The sequence below is a fragment of the Bubalus kerabau genome, chromosome X (genome assembly GCF_029407905.1).
Source record: "Bubalus kerabau isolate K-KA32 ecotype Philippines breed swamp buffalo chromosome X, PCC_UOA_SB_1v2, whole genome shotgun sequence".
In the NCBI taxonomy this organism is placed as follows: domain Eukaryota; kingdom Metazoa; phylum Chordata; class Mammalia; order Artiodactyla; family Bovidae; genus Bubalus; species Bubalus kerabau.
This window is the reverse complement of record NC_073647.1, coordinates 146,741,048-146,762,760: the sequence shown is the minus strand read 5'-3', so window position 1 is coordinate 146,762,760 and position 21,713 is coordinate 146,741,048. Positions and strand designations below refer to the sequence as shown.

The 21,713-nt window shown below is 40.1% G+C and overlaps 1 long non-coding RNA gene across 8 annotated transcripts in view; it reads right to left on the bottom strand.

Annotated features, from left to right (window-relative positions):
- LOC129639091 (uncharacterized) overlaps positions 1–21,713 on the bottom strand; it is a 290,367-nt gene that overhangs the window by 175,157 nt on the left and 93,497 nt on the right. For 4 of the 8 annotated variants that reach the window (XR_008708166.1, XR_008708164.1, XR_008708160.1 and 1 more), the window contains exon 4: positions 8,514–8,637. This is a non-coding gene — a long non-coding RNA (uncharacterized LOC129639091). Of the gene's footprint in view, positions 1–38; positions 164–5,287; positions 6,798–8,513; positions 8,638–21,713 lie in introns of those variants that run through there. The other 4 variants (XR_008708163.1, XR_008708162.1, XR_008708167.1 and 1 more) reach the window with 2 other exon arrangements.

Sequence of the window (21,713 nt, the reverse complement as noted above, 5' to 3'; positions counted from 1 at the left end):
GTCAGCCATTATCTATAATACAGGATAACCATCTTTACCTGAGTGGGCTTTGAAAAGGCAAAGCATAGTCCTTGTCAGAGAAGGGTCCTTCAAGTGCATGTTGAATTGCCTCAGGAAAAACCTTCTGAAATCTCTGCTTTTCAAAACACTGAGTTTGTCTGGGCTTTGAAACCAGAAAAAAAAAATGGTTTGTCTAAATCGATCTCTTCTCTATAATTCCAACATGTTTCCCAGCTGTTTCCTTCTAGAAATCCCACTTATTGAGACAGTAGAAGAGTCTCTAATTGTCATCTTAAAATATCTTCAGAAAATAGCAGTACATTTTGAGGAAAATTATGAATGGGGAGTACGCATTGGTGGGGCTTGAATTATTGATTACTATTGGATTCACTTTCTTGATTTGTGTTAGAAGAGCTGAGAAAAAGACAAATATGATTCCTCAGGGCAGGTGCATCTTTGCAGAGTAAAGCACTCTCTAATCTGGGCATCTCAGAGGGACACCCTGGTTTCATAAGTATTTAGCCATAAATTCATCCCAGCTACTGAAAGCGTAGATGGAATAATCAATCACACAAATGAGCCTTAATAAGATTTTGCTTTATTTGAGTATATATTCAACTCAAAGCTTTGACATAATAGCTTTTGTGCATAGTTAATTTAATAAAGTCTATTAAATAGAGACAATCTATCGGGCAGCACGTCCAAGAAAGTAATGCCCTTTTCCTCAGGAAAAAATGCTTAAACAAATGTCCTCAGAAAAGAAACTGCTTAAACAAATAAGAATCTGAATTAAGTACGGAGGACTTTATGAATCTCCTGGGTCTGTTGTTGAGGCCCCCCTGCCTCACAGACACTGGAAGACAAAGAATGTGACAATCGTAACACCTCAGGTCTGCTGGGCACTAGAACAGTTTGAATTTTATAGGTGATGTGTATACTCAAGCAGGCCATGTTGACATACAGCTTTTTTTAACATTAAAAATTTTTAATTGTGGTAAAATACACATAACATAAAATTTACCATCGTAATCATAATTTAGTGTACAGTTCAGTAGTGTCAAGTATATTTGCATTGTTGTACAACCTCTGGAAGTTTTTCATCTTGTAGAACTGAAACTCCATATGCATTAAGCAAAAGGACAGCTCTCCATTTTACCTCCCTCTCCCTCCCAGGAACTACTGTTCTATCAATACTTTCTGTTTCTATGAATTTGACTACTCTAGGAACCTCATACAATAGTATTTATCTTTTCGTGTCTGTCTTATTTCACTTGGCATAATTTCCGAAAGGTTCACCCTTGCTGTAGCATTCATCAGAATTTCCTTCCTCTTAAAGGCTGAATAACTTTCCATTGCAAGTATAGACTTTGAGACCCCATGGACTGTAGCCCACCAGGCTCCTCTGTCCATGGGATTTCCCAGGCAAGAATACTGGAGTGGGTTGCCATTCCCTTCTGCAGGGGATCTTCCCGACCCAAGGATTGAACTTGGGTCTTCTGCATTGCAGGCAGATTCTTTACCATCTGAGCCACCATGGGAGCCATATGTATAGACTACATTTTGCTTATTCATTCATCTGTGATGGACACTTGGTTTGCTTCCACCTTTTGGTTGCTGTGAATAATTTTGCCATAAACATGAGTGTATAGCTATCTCTTCAAGATCCTGCTTTCAGTTCTTTTGGATGCATATCCAGAAGTGGAATTACACAATTATTTTGATGGAGCTATTTTTATGGGTCCTCTTGATATAAGAAACACTTGTTGTGATCATTTAGTCAATAAGCCATCCAACTCTTCGTTATCTCCTGGACTATAGCTCACCAGTCTCCTCCCTCTGTCCATGGGACTTCCCAGGCAAAAATACTGGAGTGGGTTGCCATTTTCTTCTCCAAAGGATCTTCCTGACCCAGGGATCAAACCCGCATCTCCTGCACTGGCAGGAGGATTCTTTACTACTGAGCCACCTATGACTCACCAATTTTGAATCAGGTCCCTTGTTGAAAGGGACTCTTCAAAATGTATGATTGGCATTCTGTTACCAAGTCATGCATAGGACAGACTTCCCTGATCCTTATTCTATACTTAACCCCTCCACAATTATGTGAATTTCACTTTCTACTTTATTCATTTGTTATTTTTTGAATATTTATAAATATGCATTAATTTTATAATAAAAAGGCAATAAAGATTATCTAAAGTCTGTTAGAACTAAGTATCTAATGGTTTCTCAACTGTCTCTTAAAACGATCAATTCAAAGGAAATTTATAATGTGAATATTGGGAAATGAGTTCTATAGAGAGAGAATATATATATATTCTAATATAATATATTAAAAGATCTGCTAGAAACTTTTATTTGAAGATTTTCTGTGCAGTGTGGAGCTAAGAATAGGAACACAAATTCCTCCTTTTTCCCCTAGTATCCAACATAACACTGACCAATAAAATTAAGTATGCTCAAGAAGCCTCCAAATATCAGAGATGTATATCTTTTAATTATCAAATGGAAAAGGAAACCAGTCAAATTTTTAGTTGAGTATGTATTAAGCCTCTGTTGAACATAAACAAAGTAAGGCCATTGTAGTTTTATAGGTGAAACTAATTAACATGAGGTGTTCAGTGGTAAAGAATCCACCAGCAAAGGCAGGAGATGCAGGAGACATAGGTTTGATCCCTGAGTTGGGAAGATCCCCTGGAGAAGGAAATGGCAACCCACTTCAGTATTCGTTCCTGGGAAATCCCATGGACAGAGGAGCCGGGTGGGTTGCAAAGAGTCAGGCATGACTGAGGGACTGAGCACGCATGCACATAGACTATTCAAGATGTCCATGTTAGCTCCAAGAATGGGTGGTCACTCAGCTGAGAATGGCCTTTAAGAGCCAAGGACAGTGGTTAAGACATGACTCCCTGTTATGGGTGGTTTGCCTACCAGGAGATGCTGAACCTACTCTTTACCTCCTCACTTCTAACTCCCACCTTCTCTCAAGCCCACCACAGGGGAGATGAGACCCTAGGATGGAGAAAGGGCATCCATTGGTTTATTTTTCAGTTATCAGAACAGCTGGAATTTTAATGATTTGTTCTTGGGGCCATGCCAACACCATGACATCAATAGGTACCTGAGTCACAAGACCTGTAAAACACAGCTGGGTCTAAACTGCTTCAATAAAGTAATCTCTTCAAATACCAGTGTCCATTTATATTGTTCAAAGTGAAACCCAAGAACTTGCTATGGTATCCCAAGCCACTGTGGATTCAGGTCATCAATAACTGATTTTAGAACATACTGCTTTTAGAAGTGTACTCTATTTAGAACTCTGCCTGGAAGATTCAGTCCCCTTAGCCAGTGAGAATTTGCACTTGTTTGCTTATGGCTGTTTTCAGGTACTAGGAAAGCTTACAAGGAGTCCGGAGGCTCTGTCTCTGTGTAGACTGGGAGTGTTTTCCGAACAGATACTAGGTCTACTCTTTTTTTGTTCCATCCTCTCTGCCCACTCTCCACCCACACATTAGTATTATGTTGTGCATATCTAAAGTATTTGTAAATTTTAAGATGTAATTATCTTCTAGAAAGATTAGAGAGCCCTTTACCAGGATGTCATAAAAAAGGAATATGGATGGATGAGAATCCTTGAGTTACAGCATACGCTAGATGCACCGCTCCTTTCTCTCATGTAAGGACAAATCCTGATAGCAAATTATTGAGAATTTTGGTGAAAAAATTAGCACTTTTCCCCAGACTTATTAAGGTATAAAAATTGACTATTTAACAAACTTCTCAGGTTCTAACTTCTATCTTTGTGCCAGTGAATCCTGATTTGTATTTTCAGCCCAGACTGCTCTCTTTACAGTTCCCATCTACTGGGTATTATTACCTCAGAGGCCCTTTACACTACAACACTGTCCAAAACTGAGCTCGTTTAGCCTCTAAAATATCAGCTCCATAAAAGCTGGGATGTTGTTTTGTTTGCTGTTGAATCCCCAGGACCTAAAATAGCGCCTAGCATGCAGGTGGGTGCTCAATAAAGATTTGTTGAATGAAAATGAATGAGTGAAAAGATCCTCCCAGAAGGCAGTCTTCCAGTAATGCTCCACATGTTACAAGAGGGTTCTCCAGCACTTGAAAGTTAACATTGAACCCTATACCTCTCAGCCCTCCAGCCTCCTCTCTTGAATCAAATTGCCCTCTCTGCTGCTTCATCCCCATTAACCTCTAAATATGCTCAAAATCTACTATCATAAAACAAACTGTTACTTTATTATACAGTTATCTATAAATCTTTTCACTCTATATTCCTATAATTTTGAATACCCTAGAGCTCCCACCAGAGAAGGCAATGGCAACCCACTCCAGTACTCTTGCCTGGGAAATCCCATGGACGGAGGAGCCTGGTAGGCTACAGTCCATGGGGTCGCAAAGAGTTGGGACACGACTGAGTGACTTCACTTTCACTTTTCACTTTCATTCACTGGAGAAGGAAATGGCAACCCACTCCAGTGTTCGTGCCTGGAGAATCCCAGGGATGGGGGAGCCTGGTGAGCTGCCATCTATGGGGTCACACAGAGTCGGACACGACTGACGTGACTTAGCAGCAGCAGCAACAGAGCTCCCACCTCACATCCCACTCTTCCTCTTCTCCGTACCTTTCTCAGGCAAGGAATAGCTCGCTTGGAATGCCCTCCTACTCTCCTGGAAAAGCCCTTTTTGATCTAGCTAGCTTCCTCTTACCCCTTAATTTTCATTGCAGGTATTATTTCCCTTATGAAGCCTTTCCCGGTACCCATCTCCTCCCAGGAAACCAGGCTAAGTGTTCTTCCCCTGTGCCCTCATAATATCCCCAGCCAGGCCTTCCCAAATTTTTTCACCTCTTGGTACACATGTAAAATGCTTGAGGCCGAGTCTCAGTCCACCACAGTCCTTGTGCAGCAGCATCCGGGTACACTTGTGACTGAGTCATGGTATGCCAGTACGGCACATCATGGTGTTTCATAACTGCTGTCAGGAGGGCACATCACTACATGCACCCCATTGTGCTCTGATTATCTGCATTTGTGTCTGTCCCTCATTGCACTTGTGAACTCCTCAAGGGCAAGAATTTTGTATTCTCATTTTTTACATTTTAAATGATCACATACTAAAATTGACCTTTCTCTGGATGTACAGTTCTATAACTGTTATCACATGTACAGATTCCTCCAACAATGACCACAATTAGGACATTGACTAGTTCCATCACACAGGGTTCTATCACATCCTCCTTCTACTTCTAACCCTCATTGGTCTGTTCTGTCACTATACTTTTGTCTTTTCAAAAATGTCATATAAATAGAACCGTACAGTATGTATCCTTTTGAAACTGGCTCTTTCCACTTAGCATAATGTGTCTGACATTCATTCAAATTGTCATGTATATCAATAGCTTGTCCCTTTTTATTGCTGAGTAATATTTCATTGTGAGCATTTAAGACAGTTTGTTTATCCATTCATCCACTGAAAGATATATGGGGTGTCTCCAGTGTGGGCCAATTTCCAAACAGCTGCTATAAACATTTGTGAAAGGTTTTTCTGTGAACACCAGTTTTCATTTCTCTAGGGTAGATACTCAGGAGTGGGATCTTATGGCTTTTATGGCAAATGTATATACACTTTTATGAGAAACCAATAAATGGTCTCCAAAGCAGCAATACTGTTTTGTTGCTACATTGTGCTAGCAATGTATGGCACTTTCAGGGGCTCCACATCCTTTCCAGCACTTGGCATTGTCAGCATTTTTCATTTTTCCCATTCTATTAGGTGTGTTGTGGTTTTTCATTGTAGCCTAGACTTTTATCTTGGTACCCCAGCATTTAGCACATTGGTAGATCCTCAATAAGTATTTACCAAACTGAAATAAACATCCCATTTTTTGACTCCTGTTTCAAGTTCACTAACTTTTTAATTATACTTTCTATAATGAAAGCTTTATGTTTAAAACCAAAGAAGCTGCACAGAAGTATTGAACTCCCTTGTACCCTCCTATACTCACTGCTCCCAAGTCCTAGAGGAACCACTGTTCCTTTTGGAAGATTGATATAGTGATATAATCTATAACTTTCACTCGAACATAAATCAAACTTAAAGACCTGCCAACAAGATTGCTTTGAAAGGCTCACTATCACCGCTACTAGGACTAACAATAAGCATCACCATTGGTTATCAGATAATTGGGTGAGCCAGGCACTGTGCTAGGAGCTATTCCTATAGTAATTCATTTACCCCACCAATCCATGAGATAGGTGTTATCGTCTCTTTACAGACATCGGGACTGAGGTTTAATGAAGCTGACAAATTTGCCCAAAGTCATACAGCCAATAAGAGAAGGCATCAGGGTACACACCCAGGTCAGGCTGGTTCCAGAAACCATAGTCCTAACCCCCATCCTGTGTGGCTCACTCTCCTGAGCAAAGGAACCAGCTGCTCTCTAAACAACAAAAACTCTCTCAAGTCACTTAAAATCTGAAGGATTATCACAGTTCAAGAAAGCAAACCATTCTCCTCATCACATCAGTCTTATAATCAACAATGAGTTTTTGATCCTTCTGATCAACAATGAGGCACCTGGATGAGGGGTGCAAGGACCCCCAGTCTGGAAAGTCTGCTCTGACTGAATGAAGGACAGACTCAGGATTTTAGATCTTATTCCCATGAAGCCAGTAGCAGGAGTGGGACTCAAGTGAGCAGCACTTGTAGTTCTATGAAAATTATCCCATCCACTGAATCTTGAGAGCATCCTCCACAGGAGACATGAGTTGAAGCTATAATAATAGTTGCTTTTTAGGTTGAGTCATAAAAATACAATGGAATTATATATGTATACATATAAAATAAATTAGTAATGTACTAACCTGAATCATCTAATGACTAAGCACATCCAGGGATAACACAGATCTTCAGTCCTTAGAGATATATCTAGCATTAATTCTAATAAAACAAGACATACTAGACTTTTCACTGGATGCATGGAGTTAAAACTCTGGGCAACAAACCATCAAATTGGAATTCAGTGGTTCGGCTTTAGAATTTTTGATTTAAAATATTTCTTATCTCTTTTATTACATACTCTCTCCCAAACTCATAAACAATATGCTTCAATGAGCTTGGAGCTGAATCTGTTTCTTTTTATGTTATTGACCAGGCCAGAAAGAGACACAAGTCTCAGGATCTTCTATCTTAAGGAGTCACTTTCCTTAGCCCAAATATTCAATCATTTCATCCTTCAAGAATGAAATCAACAGGAAAATGTATGCACTAAAAAGTTACCAGATGAAATTATGTCATAAGCAAACAATAGTTTGGAGGGCATAATAACTAGTTCCAAAATGTCAGACCATTCTGTGTGATTTAGTCCCACATAAGGACATAATTTTCTAAATTTTCCTTACAGTGAACTACATAACAGAGAGAGGTTTCATTTGCACTCATGCAAATGAGTTAAACTGGTTTAAAAGGAAGAGTGCCACCAAGTGATTACTGCTGTGGAAAATTACAACAACTCTAAAAAATATTTGGCTCAAAGTCCCAAGTAGTAGAAGTCAAGGGTAATGAATTTTGTCCATTTGGAGAGCTTCTTTAACCTGTGGCAGTTCCTTTATAGTCGTGCCTCCAAACAATGTTCCTATAGCAATGCTTAAACACTCAATTATCATATGGTCTACCGAAAGAATATCATTTAAACAAATTCGTAAGTGGCTTAAAATACACAGTGCCAGTGATTAATGAGGAAGCATTAAATAGCAGAATGACTGGAAACTTTCCAATCAGCATTCCAAAATGTATTCATTACTGACAAATTTCTCATCCTTGAAATTTTGACAACCTCAAGAAAGAATTTCGTATTATATAAACCATAATCCACTCAACAATGATCTGAACTTGCTGTAAAACTGTGGTTTTTCTCAAAGGAGAAAACCTTATTTATCAAGACCACAGAACACAGATTAAATATAAACCAATTTGCATAGCCAACATAGCATTTTCTGTTTAAAATTCACTAAAATTCAAAACTTTTCATCCAGACAGATACATTTGTCTCTGAGAAGACACCTTTTTAAAAAAGAAAATAAACACAACATAATCCAATTTCCCTTTCAAAAAGGGCAGTCCAAAGTTTACCGAATTATAGCCTATTATAATACCATATCTAAGGACGAGCAGCTGAAATCAGTTTCTTTTTCCTCAAAATGCCTTTGGACATTCAGTCTTATGGAAATAACCAGAGTTGAGCAGAGTTTTGTACTTTTCTTTTATAGGATATTCCTGCCTCATCTGCAATATTCTTTTGAAATACTAGAATTTCCTGGACAAAAACTCATAAACATCTCATCACTTTTCTATCAAAGGCATCACTATTGTATAATTCTGACACATGGCTTTCAACCCTTGTGCAAATAAATTTGTCCAACCAAAAAACACGAGATAATCTCTGAAAACAATAAGTCTCCTGCTATTTACACTTGAGGACTCTTACTCACTGGCATATGTGTGCTCCTTCCTCCTCTACTGCCTTGCCGAAGCCCCAGGGAATGGAGAAGGTCTGCCAAGTTCCTCCTTCAAGATCCTTATCCATGGTAGGAAGCCAAAACAGCCCACCTCTTCCTAAAGATAGAAAGAAAGAACTCAGTTTTTGATTATTTTATAAGAAGAATGTTTGTATCATAATAAACAACTGCCAGACAAGAAGAGTGAGGGGGAAGGAGAGGCGGAATCGATGCTGAGAGGCCAATCGTATTTCATCACTCAGCTACTTGGAAACCAGATATGCTGAGATAATCACGTGCTTTGAGAGATTTGAAGATGCAAAAGAGGAGTAGCTCTGTCTTCTGTAAATTATTAACAGGGACCTTTTTCCCAACCATGAGCAAAGATTCACATGTTACCCATTTCAGAAAAAAAGTAATCATGTTTGGCAGGGAGCACATAAATTGACGAGCCAAGGAACAAGATTTCTGATCTGAGCTCTGCCACTGACCCGTATGAATCAGGACAACTCTGTGCATTTAGAATCAAAGTGATATTACACTGGGAATAAAGCAGCACCTTCTTAAGAGGCCATAACTGCAGTTGCAGCATCTGCCTCTGATGAAAATGAATATTTGCTCCTCCCCCTCTGAAAACTCACTATGGGCTTTTGGCACTATGAGCTGGAATGAAGCCACACCTGCACACAATTCTCACAGCTCTCGTAGATTTCAAAGTGCTGTGAACTTCTCTCATGGCTTTCTTGTGTTTCATCCAAATTTGAGATTTAACACGACTGTCTTAAAGCCATTTGAAGTTGCCAATGTTAATGCTAGAGCCTAACCGGTAATTTAAACTCAGTGGGAAAATGCTGATTCAGAAAGCTTTCAGAAAGCATCGGCTTCCAATGACACAGATGGGGACATTTGGGGCACACTGTGTTGAGTGCTGTGGGATGTCTCTTTTTCTCTAGACCAGGATTTCTCAACCTCAGCATTATTGGCATTTTCAGCTGGAAACTTCTTTGTTGCCAGGCTGTCCGGTACACTAGGGGATGTTTAGCAGCATCCCTGGTCTCTACCCACAGATGCCAGCAGCACCTCCAGTTGTGACACCCAAAAACGTCTCCAGATATTGCCAAATATCCGGTGGGAGGTAGAATCACCCGGGTCAAAACCACTGCTATAGACCCAATTCTTTTTTTAAATTGTGCTTGTGCTTCGTTACTCAGTTGTGTCCGACTCTTTGCGACCCCATGGGCTGTAGTCCACCAGGCTCCTCTGTCCATGGGATTCTCCAGGGAACAATACTGGAGTGGGTTGCCATTTCCTCCTCCAGGGGATCTTTCCATCCCAGGGACTGAACCAGCATCTCCTGTGTCTCCTGCATTGCAAGCAGATTCTTAACCTGTTGAGCCACTAGGGAAGCACTGTGCTGGGTCTTTGTTGCTTTGCACGGAGTTTCTCTAGTTGTGGTGAGCAGGGGCTATTCTTCATTGTGGTGCTCAAGCTTCTCATTGTGGTGGCTTCTCTTGTTGCAGAGCATGGGCTCTAGGCATGCAGGCTTTAGTAGTTGTGGCTCACGGGCTTAGTTGCCCTTCAGCATGTGGAATCTTCCGGGACCAGGGAGCAAACCCATGTCCCCCGCATTGGCAGGCAGATTCTTATCCACTGCACCACCAGGGAAGTCCTAGATCCAATTCTTAACTAAAGTTTTTCAAAATAGGAGGAATGTTATTTACATTTGAGATAGGCTTATGCCAAAGACAGGTGGTACGTAAATAGTCAAGGCTGTGGGCTAACCCGAGGACTCATATGCAGGTGGCCAACTGATTTGTTTTAATGGACATTTAAAGTGGAGAATACAGTGAATTGCCTGGCTGTCCAGTGGTTAGAGCTCTGCAATTCCATTGCACGGGGCACGGGTTTAATCACTAGCTGGGGAACTAAGAAAGCCACAAGTGCCCAAAAATAAATAAATAAAGTGGAGAATACAAACTTCACATTTACCTTTGCCAAACTACTCCCTACTTGTGATGGTTAATTGTATGTGTCAACTTGACTGGGCCAAGGGGTGCCCACATATTTGGTTAAACATTATTTGGGATGTGTGAGATTTCATCTAGATGAGATTAACATCTGAATCAGTACTGAATAAAGCAGACTGCCTTCCCCAATGTGGGTGGGCCTCATCCCAGGGAGAATTCACTCTCCACCTGTTTCCGAGCAGGGACGTGGGCCTTCTCCTGCCCTCGGGCTAGAACTACACTACTGGCTCTCCTGGGGCCCCAGCTTGCAGACGGCGGGTCATGGGCTTTCTCAGCCTCCATAATCATGTGACCCCTTTCCTTATAATCAATCAATAAATCTCTGTATGTATATATACACACACACAGACCTCAGAGATGGCGTGCATTTGGTTCCAGATCACTGCAATAAAGCAAATATCACAACAAAGCAAGCCACATGAATTTTTTGGCTTTCTAGTACATATAAGAGTGATGCTTATACTATTCTATAGTCTGTTAAGTGTGCAATAGCATCATGTCTTAAAAAAAAGTGTGTGCCTTAATTAAAAATAGTTTATTGCCCCCAAAATGCTATCATCTGACAACACAGGGTTGCTCTAAATCTGAAATTTGAAAAAAAAAAAACAAAAACAAATGCAGCATCTGTGAAAGGCAACAAAATGAGGTATGCCTGTAAACACAATAATAGCAGCCTACTTAAATTCAACACTGAGAAAAAGTAGGTGCATGGTTTCAAAAGCAAAAGTACAGAGCAGCCATTCCACAGGTATGGTGGACCTCTCTTCATTAAGAAGACTGGCATGCCTAGGAGAAACCCTGCAATGGGGTAGTTGCCATGGGAGAAGGAACAACCTTCAGAGCCTCAGAATTTCCTTTCTGAGTAGGAGCAATGACCGAGAGGAACACAAATTTCTCACGTGGTACAGTGTGTCAGGATGGCTGGCTGTCCACTCCAGGGCCTTACTGTGGAAGTTAGTATAGAGGGGTCAGTCTCTGAAGGGTTGAGGTTTGCGCTTTGTGGTTCCTACGGGAAGGGGTATGAGTGGGTCTGCAAAGAGATATGCTGCATCCCATTTCCTTCGGGATAAGACAGAGAAAGAGTTTTTTAATAAAGCAGAAGGGTGTTCTGAGATGGTTAAACCACACTCCCCTCTATGGACTGGATTGTACAAGGAGGAAACTGTGTGCCTTGGTAACTGTCCAGGGTGATCAATGTGGTCTGGATGGGGGAAAGACCCTCCACCTGAGCACTGGGACCCAGAAGCAGGTGCTTCAAGAAATAAAAGCTCTTTATTTCTAGTCGATTTATCATATTTATCCCTTGATTTGGTGCTATGAATTTTTCTTTTCTTTTTTTTTAAACTTGGAAACACTCCTTAATAATGTCAAGAGCTACCAACTGGAGTACAGAAATTTTATCCATATTTACAGCTGGACACCAAAGATCTATTAAATACCTACCAAACAGCCTGCACAAGTGCAAATATGAATGACAGATCACATGTTGCTATCCTCAAATACCTTACATTTGAGGATTGGAGAGAGATGGTAAATATCCAAGAGCAGCAGATCTGAAAGATTTCAATTCGTATTTTCATTTTTGTTTTTACATAAAGTTGAACTGCTTTGCTTAGTTTAAAAAACTAAAGGTACACTTTGAGTGACTTTAAAATTACAAACATATCAACTTTTCTGACTAGCCAATAGAAAAAGACTATATTCTATTGCCCAGTCAAAAAGAAGTAAGATTACTATTTGAGAGTTGAGAAAATAATTTTATACTCTTCTAAAGGAAGGTGTTGAGAATTATTTAGAATTGTTCAGATAAAGTCCTTAATTCTGGGTCTGACATTCAAGGCTTCTGCCATCTCTTTCCAACCTTCCTTTCTGGTCCTGCCTCTCTTCTGCTTTTACTCATACATTCCGTGCTAATTACACTAAAGAAAGCAATGAGCGCCCTGTGATTTTCCATTTCCAGACATTTGGGTTTCTTCTCTTCCTTCCCATTAGAACACCAATTCCCTTCTTCCTGACCAAAATCAATTCTTCCCCAAACACTGGTTTCACAACCCATCTCCTATGATGCATTTCACTCTCTCCAGGAGAATTAATCTTCCCCCTGGGTATTTATAAAGGACATGGTGTATGCATGCATGCTCAGTTGTATCTGACCCTTTGTGACCCCATAGACTGTAGCCCACCAGGCTCCTCTGTCCATGGGATTTCCCAGGAAAAAATACTGAAGAGGGTTGTCATTTCCTTCTATAGGGGATCTCCGTGATCCAGGGATCAAACCTACATCTCCTGTGTTTCCTGCATTGGCAGGCAGGCTTTTTACCAATGCGCCACCTGGGAAACCCAAAGGACATGTTACCTCTGTAAAAGCATCTATCACACTCTGCCTTCCATTGCAGGGACTTGTGCTCAATTTGCTAAACTCACTGACTGTCCTAATACGGTTTTTGCAGATACTTTAGGATTTTCTATATAGCTGATCTGCAAATTAAATCAGTTTTACTTCTTCCCTTTCAAAACCTTATTCCCACATTCCCCACCCCTGCCTTGCTTTAATGCACTGGTTAGAACCTCCAGTATAATTTTGAATGGAAGTGGTGAGAGTGGAAATCCTTGCCTGTTCCTGACCTTATGGGAAGAGCATTCTTAAGTAGTACAAAGAATTGATAAACCAAACTTTATGAAAATTCAAAAAACATGTTCTTCAACAGTGTATGGAGTAGGGAGAACATTTTTGTGTTTCTGAATAAATTTTGCTAAAAACTTGGGATCCTGAGCTAAAATCAACCCTTGGGACAGTAATTTAAAATTAGGTACACACTGAGAGAACTCCAGAGAGATGGACCTAACTCTAGGGGTATATGTTTACATTTCAAGGGAAAATGAGGCTCAGGGCCTTAGATAGCCAGAGACATTCAGGTTTATGTGGTCCTTGAAAAGATTTCACTACATTCCTAAAGATTAGAGTAAGAACCCAGGATTCTTCCATCCTATATCTGAGGAGCCAAAGTTTTATTCCCTCTTTTTGAGAAAAGAGGGGGAGACAGCTGCCTCTTTCTCTTGTACACAAGCAGAGAAAATCCATTTTTCTCCATGTCTCACCTATGGATTATCTGGCCCCTCACATAAGAGGTTTTTCCATCTGACTTTCATTGTGATGCCCCAGGGATGGGGCAAGGGGGCCAATGTAGTGATTATTAGGCAAGTAACACTAACGACAGTCTGTCTCTGACTCAGAAAGCCTCATGAACACATTAAGGATAAAATTAAAGAAGACGAATATTAAGAATGCAACAAAAAGACACTGGGCATGATTTCTGTCTCTCTTGTGGTAGGAGGCTGTAAAGAAAAGGTCTGAGAAATGGCACACACCGTCAGGTCAAAATCAGTTTTTGTGCTCATCTACCTGCCAATTTTCTCATTTTTTTCTTTTATTGTGACAAAATATACATAACATAAAACTTACTATTTAAAGCCACTTTTCAATTTACAATTCAGTGCCACTAAGTACATTTGCAATGTGCAACCAGCACTACTATCCATTTCTAGAACTTTTTCATCATCCACCAAAGAAACTCTGTACCCATTCCACAATAATTCCCCATCACTCCCTTCCCCAGCCCCTGGCAATCACCATTATACTTTCTGTCTCTATGAATTTGCCTATTCTAGGTACCTCGTATAAGTAAAACAATATAGTATTTGTTCTTTTGTCTTTGGCTTATTTCACTTACCATAATGTTTTCAAAGTTCATCCATGTTGTAAGATGTATGAGAATTTCATTCCTTCTTATGGATGAATATATCCCACTGTATGGATAGACTACATTTTATTTATCAGTTCATCTGCTGATGGACACATGGGTTGTTTCCACCTTTTGGATATTGTGACTAACGCTGTGAGTCTCTGTTTTCAGTTCTTTTGAATATATGCCTAGGAGTGGAATTGCTGGATCACATGGTATTTCTATGTTGAACTTTTTAGAGAACTACCAAACTATCTGACAGAGCAGATACACCATTTTTCATTCCCACCAGCAATGCACAAGGGTTCCAATTCTCCACATCCTCACCAACACTTGTTGTTTTACAGTTTCCTTCACTTGTATACTTTTGTAAACTGTTCGGTAATTTTAAGCTTTAAAAAACCTTTTTTTATCTAGAAAATTGGTCTCAATAACTGGCCCTGCCACTCTCAGAAGCAGGAGACCTTTTACTTTAAAAAAAAAAAAAAAAAAACAAAAAAACAAATTTCCATGACAATATCACACACAGTTGGTACAATAAATCTCAAAGTAATCTCACTGCCTCTACAGAATCTGGAGAAACTTTTGATAGATTGCTAAGAACAAGTACATCTTTAAATTTACATTAAAATATGTTATTTTCAATTCCTATGCTCATTTTTAGTACTTCTCCTTAAACAGATTTCTGCCCTTCTCATGTGGTTGACATGGTGTTAACATGAAATGAACATGTTAACTCTAAAAATAAATCATCCACAGAATAAATTATTTTAAGTTAAAACTACCCTTTGAAGAGCAGCCTCCTTGGTGTTTTGTAAAAATGTTTTTCTCCAGTAACAATAAAAGCTGACTTTAATGAAAATTGAGGAAATGTCAACACTACTTTCCTGTTATCTATACACTGTCATTTATTTTTCTATTTTCTGTCATTTTCTCTGTAAAACAGTAAGGAAAATACCACACAGCTTGCTGGAATAAGAACAATCTTTTTCAACTTTGAACTTATAGTTAGAAATAATTTACAGAGAATGAGATTTTATCCTTCCTGCATAAAGAAAAGGAAATGTCATTAAAAACATAAATTGATTATAGCCTTTTGAAATTGAAGGGAAATTTTTCTTCCCAAACTCTTTCTCTCAATCTAAATGCTCCAAGTAATATTGTTCAAGGTTCAGGTAAGTTGGTTATTAAGTAAATTAGCTTTGAATATACAAGTGGCATTCAAAAACCTGTCTAACCATGAAAGATTTAAGTAAGTTCAATTGTACCTGCAATGAAAAATGAGGAAAAGATTAGAAAAGCTCATTACTTAGAATTCACATAGCAATTCATGTTTTCTATGCATCCAAAATCAGATGCAAGTCATTGCTCAAAAAGGATCTGCATTTTTCGTTGGGTGCCCTTCTCCATAAAACTCATAATGGTAGAATTTCCTATTTCCATCCATCTTCCTTCCCATCATTCATTCAATGTCTACTGACTACCAAGAGTGACCTAGGCATTGTTTCAGGCAGTAGGGCTAGAGAAATGAATAATGTCTGGGTAAGTGCAGTGACGTCAGCATTCCCTCCCTGCAGTGTTTGAGACTGCTGGCTGTAGTTTTGCTTCCCTTCCTGAGCCCTTCAAATCAATAATTCCTTATCTAGCACCCCACATCCATCTGCTGTTTGGTTCCTAACCTGGCTTTGGCGGTGGTGGTGGTCTAGTCGCTAAGCCGTGTGTGACTCTTGCAACACCATGGGAGCCTGCCAGGCTCCTCTGTTCATGGGATTCTCCAGGGAAGAATACTGGAGTAGACTGCCATTTCCTTTATCCCTGGGCCCTGCTATGTAAGTGTGCTAAATAGCACTCCTTCCGCATGTTGCATCTTGCAAGCCAGTCTCAATCACCCTCCACCTTCTCTCCAGCTCCGAAATTCTGTCTAGCTGTAATGCCCAATGTTCCCAATGAAAGCTAGGATTTAGGATGACAGATAAAACTTAGGACTCCCATTATATTTGAATTTCAAATAAACAATGAATTTTTTAGTGTAAATATATCCCACACAATACTTCAAATGGGACATACTCATACTAAACAATTATCTGACATTATCTGAAATTCAGCTGTAACTGGAATCCTGTATTTTTTTATTTGCTTAATCTGGCAACCCTAGTCACAGCAAATAAACTACATTCCTCAAGGAACTGACCACTGTGAATTAACACGCATGCTACCAGAGGAATCACAGCAGAACTTGCTTGGGACTGGTTCTAGGTTGAGTTCCCCTGGAAGCAGACCCTAAGACATGAATCTGAGTGCAAGCAGTTTATTTGGGAGGTGACATAAAAGAGGGTAGGGGAGGAATCCAAAACAGTGTGCATTAACCAACACGTTACTGCTCTGGATAAGTGAGAACCCACTTGAGAGATGTGTCCCCCAGGAGACAGAAATGCTGCGATACTGTTCATCAGCTCACGTTTGGCATCAGTTAAGGATCACTCCTGGGGATTTTAACTCCCCTGCATTTCCAGCCAAGCGTGTCTGGGCAGCCAGCTAAAAGCCTCTGGCAGAGAGTGATAGGTGCTTGTAGCAAAGCCAGCAGAGATGGTGAGTGCCAAGCAGAGAGGAATAGGCACTGCCGTGACAGCATCTGCCACAGTGATATCTCTGGATGATGAGCCCTGTATAAACTGAGTTAATTTGGGAATCAAACCTAAGTCCAAAAATTGCAGCAAGTAAGAATTGGGAAAGACCTCAAAGATAATCTAGTCTAATTCCTTACTTCAGAGATCAGGACGTTGAGTTTCTTATCCAAAGGAAAGAGTTACTTTTGGCAGGTCCAAGATGCTGTTTCTATTACTGTAGGTCACCATCAGAGTGATGAATGAGTTGCAAAGAATTTTCATGTTTCCTGACCCGGATCCTACCATTTTACACACAAAGGAGAAGAAACTCTTTGAGCTTGGTCAGGAGTGGGGTGTTGAGCAAGGACCAAAGTGATCTGGGTTTTATGTAGACTCAGAGCGTCCCCCTCACTGTGAACTGAGAAGCCACCCTCCTGCTTGGATATGGGAAATAGAGTAGGGTGTGAATTAGGAATCAGGCCCCTTGTATGCAGAGGTCACCCTGCCAGAGAGCACGTCACTACCCTTTTTCTGTTTCCCACCCATCCAATCCTTTGGCCACCTCATGCAAAGAGCTGACTCACTGGAAAAGACCCCAAAGCTGGGAAAGACTGAGGGCAGAAGGAGGCAACAGAGGAGAAGACAGTTGGATGGCATCCTCAACTCAATGGACATGAGTTTGAGCAAACTTTGGGAGATGGTAAAGGACAGGGAAGCCTGGCGTGCTGCAGTCCATGGGGTCGCAAAGTCAGGCATGACTTAGCAACTGAACAACAACAACAATGCTCAAGTCAACAAGACACTTGGTTTTCCCCAGATCACACCAAAATCTCATATAATGAAAGTTGCCTGAGGAAAGATGGAACTTATCCAGGAGTGCCAGCTTAGGCTCACCTCTTTACTCCATCATCTCAGTATTCCTTCAGAGTGGTCCCATAGAAACTTTAGGGGTGGGCAGAACTCTTGTTCTGATTCCCTCCCAAATTTGGGGTGAAAATCGAGTGGAATCATGGTGTGAAATCTCTAAATTTCTATAGGCTTGCAATCTACAAAAGATAACATAAAATAGATATTCCAGCTCCTGGCACAGAACTGCCACATAGTAGATTCTCAGTTAATGTTTAATGAATGAATGATAAAGTCCTTGAATTGCAACTTATTGCTTACTCTCACTGAAAAATAAATGTATTCCACTTGTTGCTCGGTTTGCTAGGAACCCTTGACTATATGATTTGATGGTGATGTTCATATTCCATGGCCTGGGATAGAGGGTGTAACCAATAGTATTATGAGTAGTTAAGGAAGAGGATGGCAAGTACTGGAAGAAATATCCAATGCAAACTTTATGACCTGAAGAAAATTTTAACAGATCTGTCTTTGGAAAGTATCCATGAGGCTTTAATTTATTTAAGCATTTATAATTTAAACCAAAACAAGAAAACCAACCAAGATAATGTAATTGATTCTAACTTATAATTTTTCTCCTGCCATATGTAGCAACTAATAATTTTCTTATCTGGTCCATAAATGACCTCACAGTAGGTCAAGGAAATTTGACTGGGATCTAATGTCATATTTAACATTATTTTTCACTTCTTAACTCAATATGCCAGACCTACACTTAAAGCATTACAGATTGTAAGTGAAGCCACTTATCAGAGTCACTTTGCAAGGTCTTTACTCTTACTTTAGTAAAGCTGTTGGGGAAAGCAGTGAGATAGTAGCAAGCAAGATAATAACTCTCTTCTCTAAGCACTAAACACAAAACCATAGAAACAAATTCAACCTGCAATGCTCTGTATGTCTTCAAGATATCTGTGGTAAAATCTTTTTTTTTAATTTATTTTAATTAGAGGCTAATTACTTTACAATATTGTATTGGTTTTGCAATACAATCAACATGAATCCACCACGGGTGTACACATGTTCCCCATCCTGAACCCCCCTCCCACCTCCCTCCCCATACCATCGCTCTGGGTCATCCCAGTGCACCAACCCCAAGCATCCTGTACCCTGCATCAAACCTGGACTGGTGATTCATTTCTTATATGATATTATACATATTTCAATGCCATTCTCCCAAATCATCCCACCCTCCCTCTCCCACAGAGTCCAAAAGACTGTTCTATATATCTGTGTCTCTTTTGCTGTCTCGCATACAGGGTTATCATTACCATCTTTCTAAATTCCATATATATACGTTAGTATACTGTATTGGTGTTTTTCTTTCTGGCTTACTTCACTCTGTATAATCAGCTCCAGTTTCAACCACCTCATTAGAACTGATTCAAATGTATTCTTTTTAATGGCTGAGTAATACTCCACTGTGTATATGTACCACAGCTTTCTTATCCACTCATCTGCTGATGGACATCTAGGTTGCTTCCATGTCCTGGCTATTATAAACAGTGCTGCGATGAACATTGGGGTATACATGTCTCTTTCAATTCTGGTTTCCTCAGTGTGTATGCCCAGCAGTGGGATTGCTGGGTCGTATGGCAGTTCTATTTCCAGTTTTTTAAGGAATGTGGTAAAATCTTTATGTCTATTTAATGAGAACTTTTACTTCTTGAAATCAATTGTTTTCTAAGACAACAATGAGTATAACCTTAATTCTATATCACTCTGAGTTTTCTTTAGGGACATAGTGTCTTTTTAATCTTTTATTATTTTTAATTGGAGGATAACTGCTTTACGATATCATACTGGATTCTACCATACAGCAATGTGAATCAACCATAATGGACATAGTGTCTTAAATTCTAGGGAATTCAGACATGAGCTCTGAAAAGGATCTTGCACACCACTGAGTCCACTGAATTCATTTTACAAATGACACAATCAATGCCCAAAGAAGTTAAGTAATGTTCTCCAGCCCAGGGATCAGCAAACTTTTACTGTAAACAACTAGACAGTAAATATTTTAGGCTTTGTGGGTCCTATGGTCTCTGCCACCCCTAGTCGGCTCTTTCACTGTAGTGTAAAAGGCAACGTGGTTGGCCATCCATTTTCATGGATTCCACATCCACGGATTCAACCAATCACAGATCTAAAATATTCACAGACAAAAAAATTCCAGAAAGTTCCAAAAAGCAAAACTTGAATTTACTGCACACTGGCAATTATTTACATAGCATTTACATTACATCTACAACTATTTACATATCATTTACATTGTATTGGGAGAAGGTGATAGCACCCCACTCCAGTACTCTTGCCTGGAAAATCTCATGGACGGAGGAGCATGGTAGGCTGCAGTCCATGGGGTCGCTAAGAGTCAGACACGACTGAGCGACTTCACTTTCACTTTACATTGTATTAGGTATTATAAGTAATCTAGAGATGATTTAAAGCATATGGGAGGATGTGTGTATATGATATACAGATATGACACAATTTTACATAAGGGACTTGAACATCTCAGATGTTCATATTCATGAGGGTCTTGGACCTAATCCCCCAAGGATATCAAGGGATGACTGTACTTTGACAAATGAGCATGGCTGTGTTCCAATAAAACTTTATTTACAGAAACTAGTGGGAGCTTGGACTTGGCCTCTAGGCAGTAGTTTGCCAAACCCTGACCTAGACTGCACAGCTGAGTAATGTCATAGCCAGGCCAGACTCAGCTTATATAACCATCTATGTTTATTTATTTAGTCATCTAAGTAATACCTACTAAGAATATACTGAGTGCAAGACATGAGGCAGAATGGTAGGGCATTCTGCTGCTGCTAAGTCGCTTCAGTCGTGTCCGACTCTGTGTGACCCCATAGACAGCAGCCCACCAGGCTCCCCCGTCCCTGGGATTCTCCAGGAAAGAACACTGGAGGGGGTTGCCATTTCCTTCTCCAATGCATGAAAGTGAAAAGTGAAAGTGAAGTCGCTCAGTCGTGTCCGACTCTTAGCGACCCCATGGACTGCAGCCTACCAGGCTCCTCCGTCCATGGGATTTTCCAGGCAAGAGTACTGGAGTGGGGTGCCATTGCCTTCTCCGAGGGCATTTTGGTACAGCTGAATAACCCCAAGTTCAGACTGTAATATTTTGTCTACAGGGATAAAATTTAGCAGTCTCTACTAATTGTGTCTCAAGAAAACATCTTCATTTGGCGATCAAATTTTTGATCATTGAAACTGTCTCTGAGACACAAAAATTTGATCTCCTTTAGAGCTAATAGTGTGATACACCTGCAGTTGTAAGTCTCTGTTCTCAAATGCATAGGTGGCCTGATAATTTTATTCCCAGAAACAAGCCATCAGGATTTCCACTATCAGTACCCCTACCCTCCTGCTGGATCATGAGCATTTCTTCCAGTGAGTTTTCACAGAATTTGGCTCACCCTACAACCAACTCCTCCTTTCTAATACAGAGTCTCTGCCAAAGGATATCATGGATATCATGGAGAGGAACCAGTTTCATAAACCAATGATCCAAAGGCACTTGTTCAAGCGAAGCAGAGGACAGGAGAAATGTTCTGAATCTTTCCACAAATATTTACAAGTCCCAACAACATTCTGGGCATACTGGGTTGAACTGTAAAGATAAAATCCCTTTCTAGAGGGGCTTAAAGTAGAGTATGGAGGACATTGAACAGTGAAAAGTCCTGTGAAAATAAATAAATGAGAGTAATTGAATGCAGAGGGATGGGGGCTGTGGAGAGAGGGAGAAGGGGGCTACATAATATACAGTGATCAGGGAAGGTCTTTTTAAGAGGGTATCATTTGGGATAGATACTACATGGTGACAAGGAGCCAGCTTCATAAGGATCATGGTGATAAGAACTGATTCTTAATGCACTGAATTCAAATGTCCTGAGG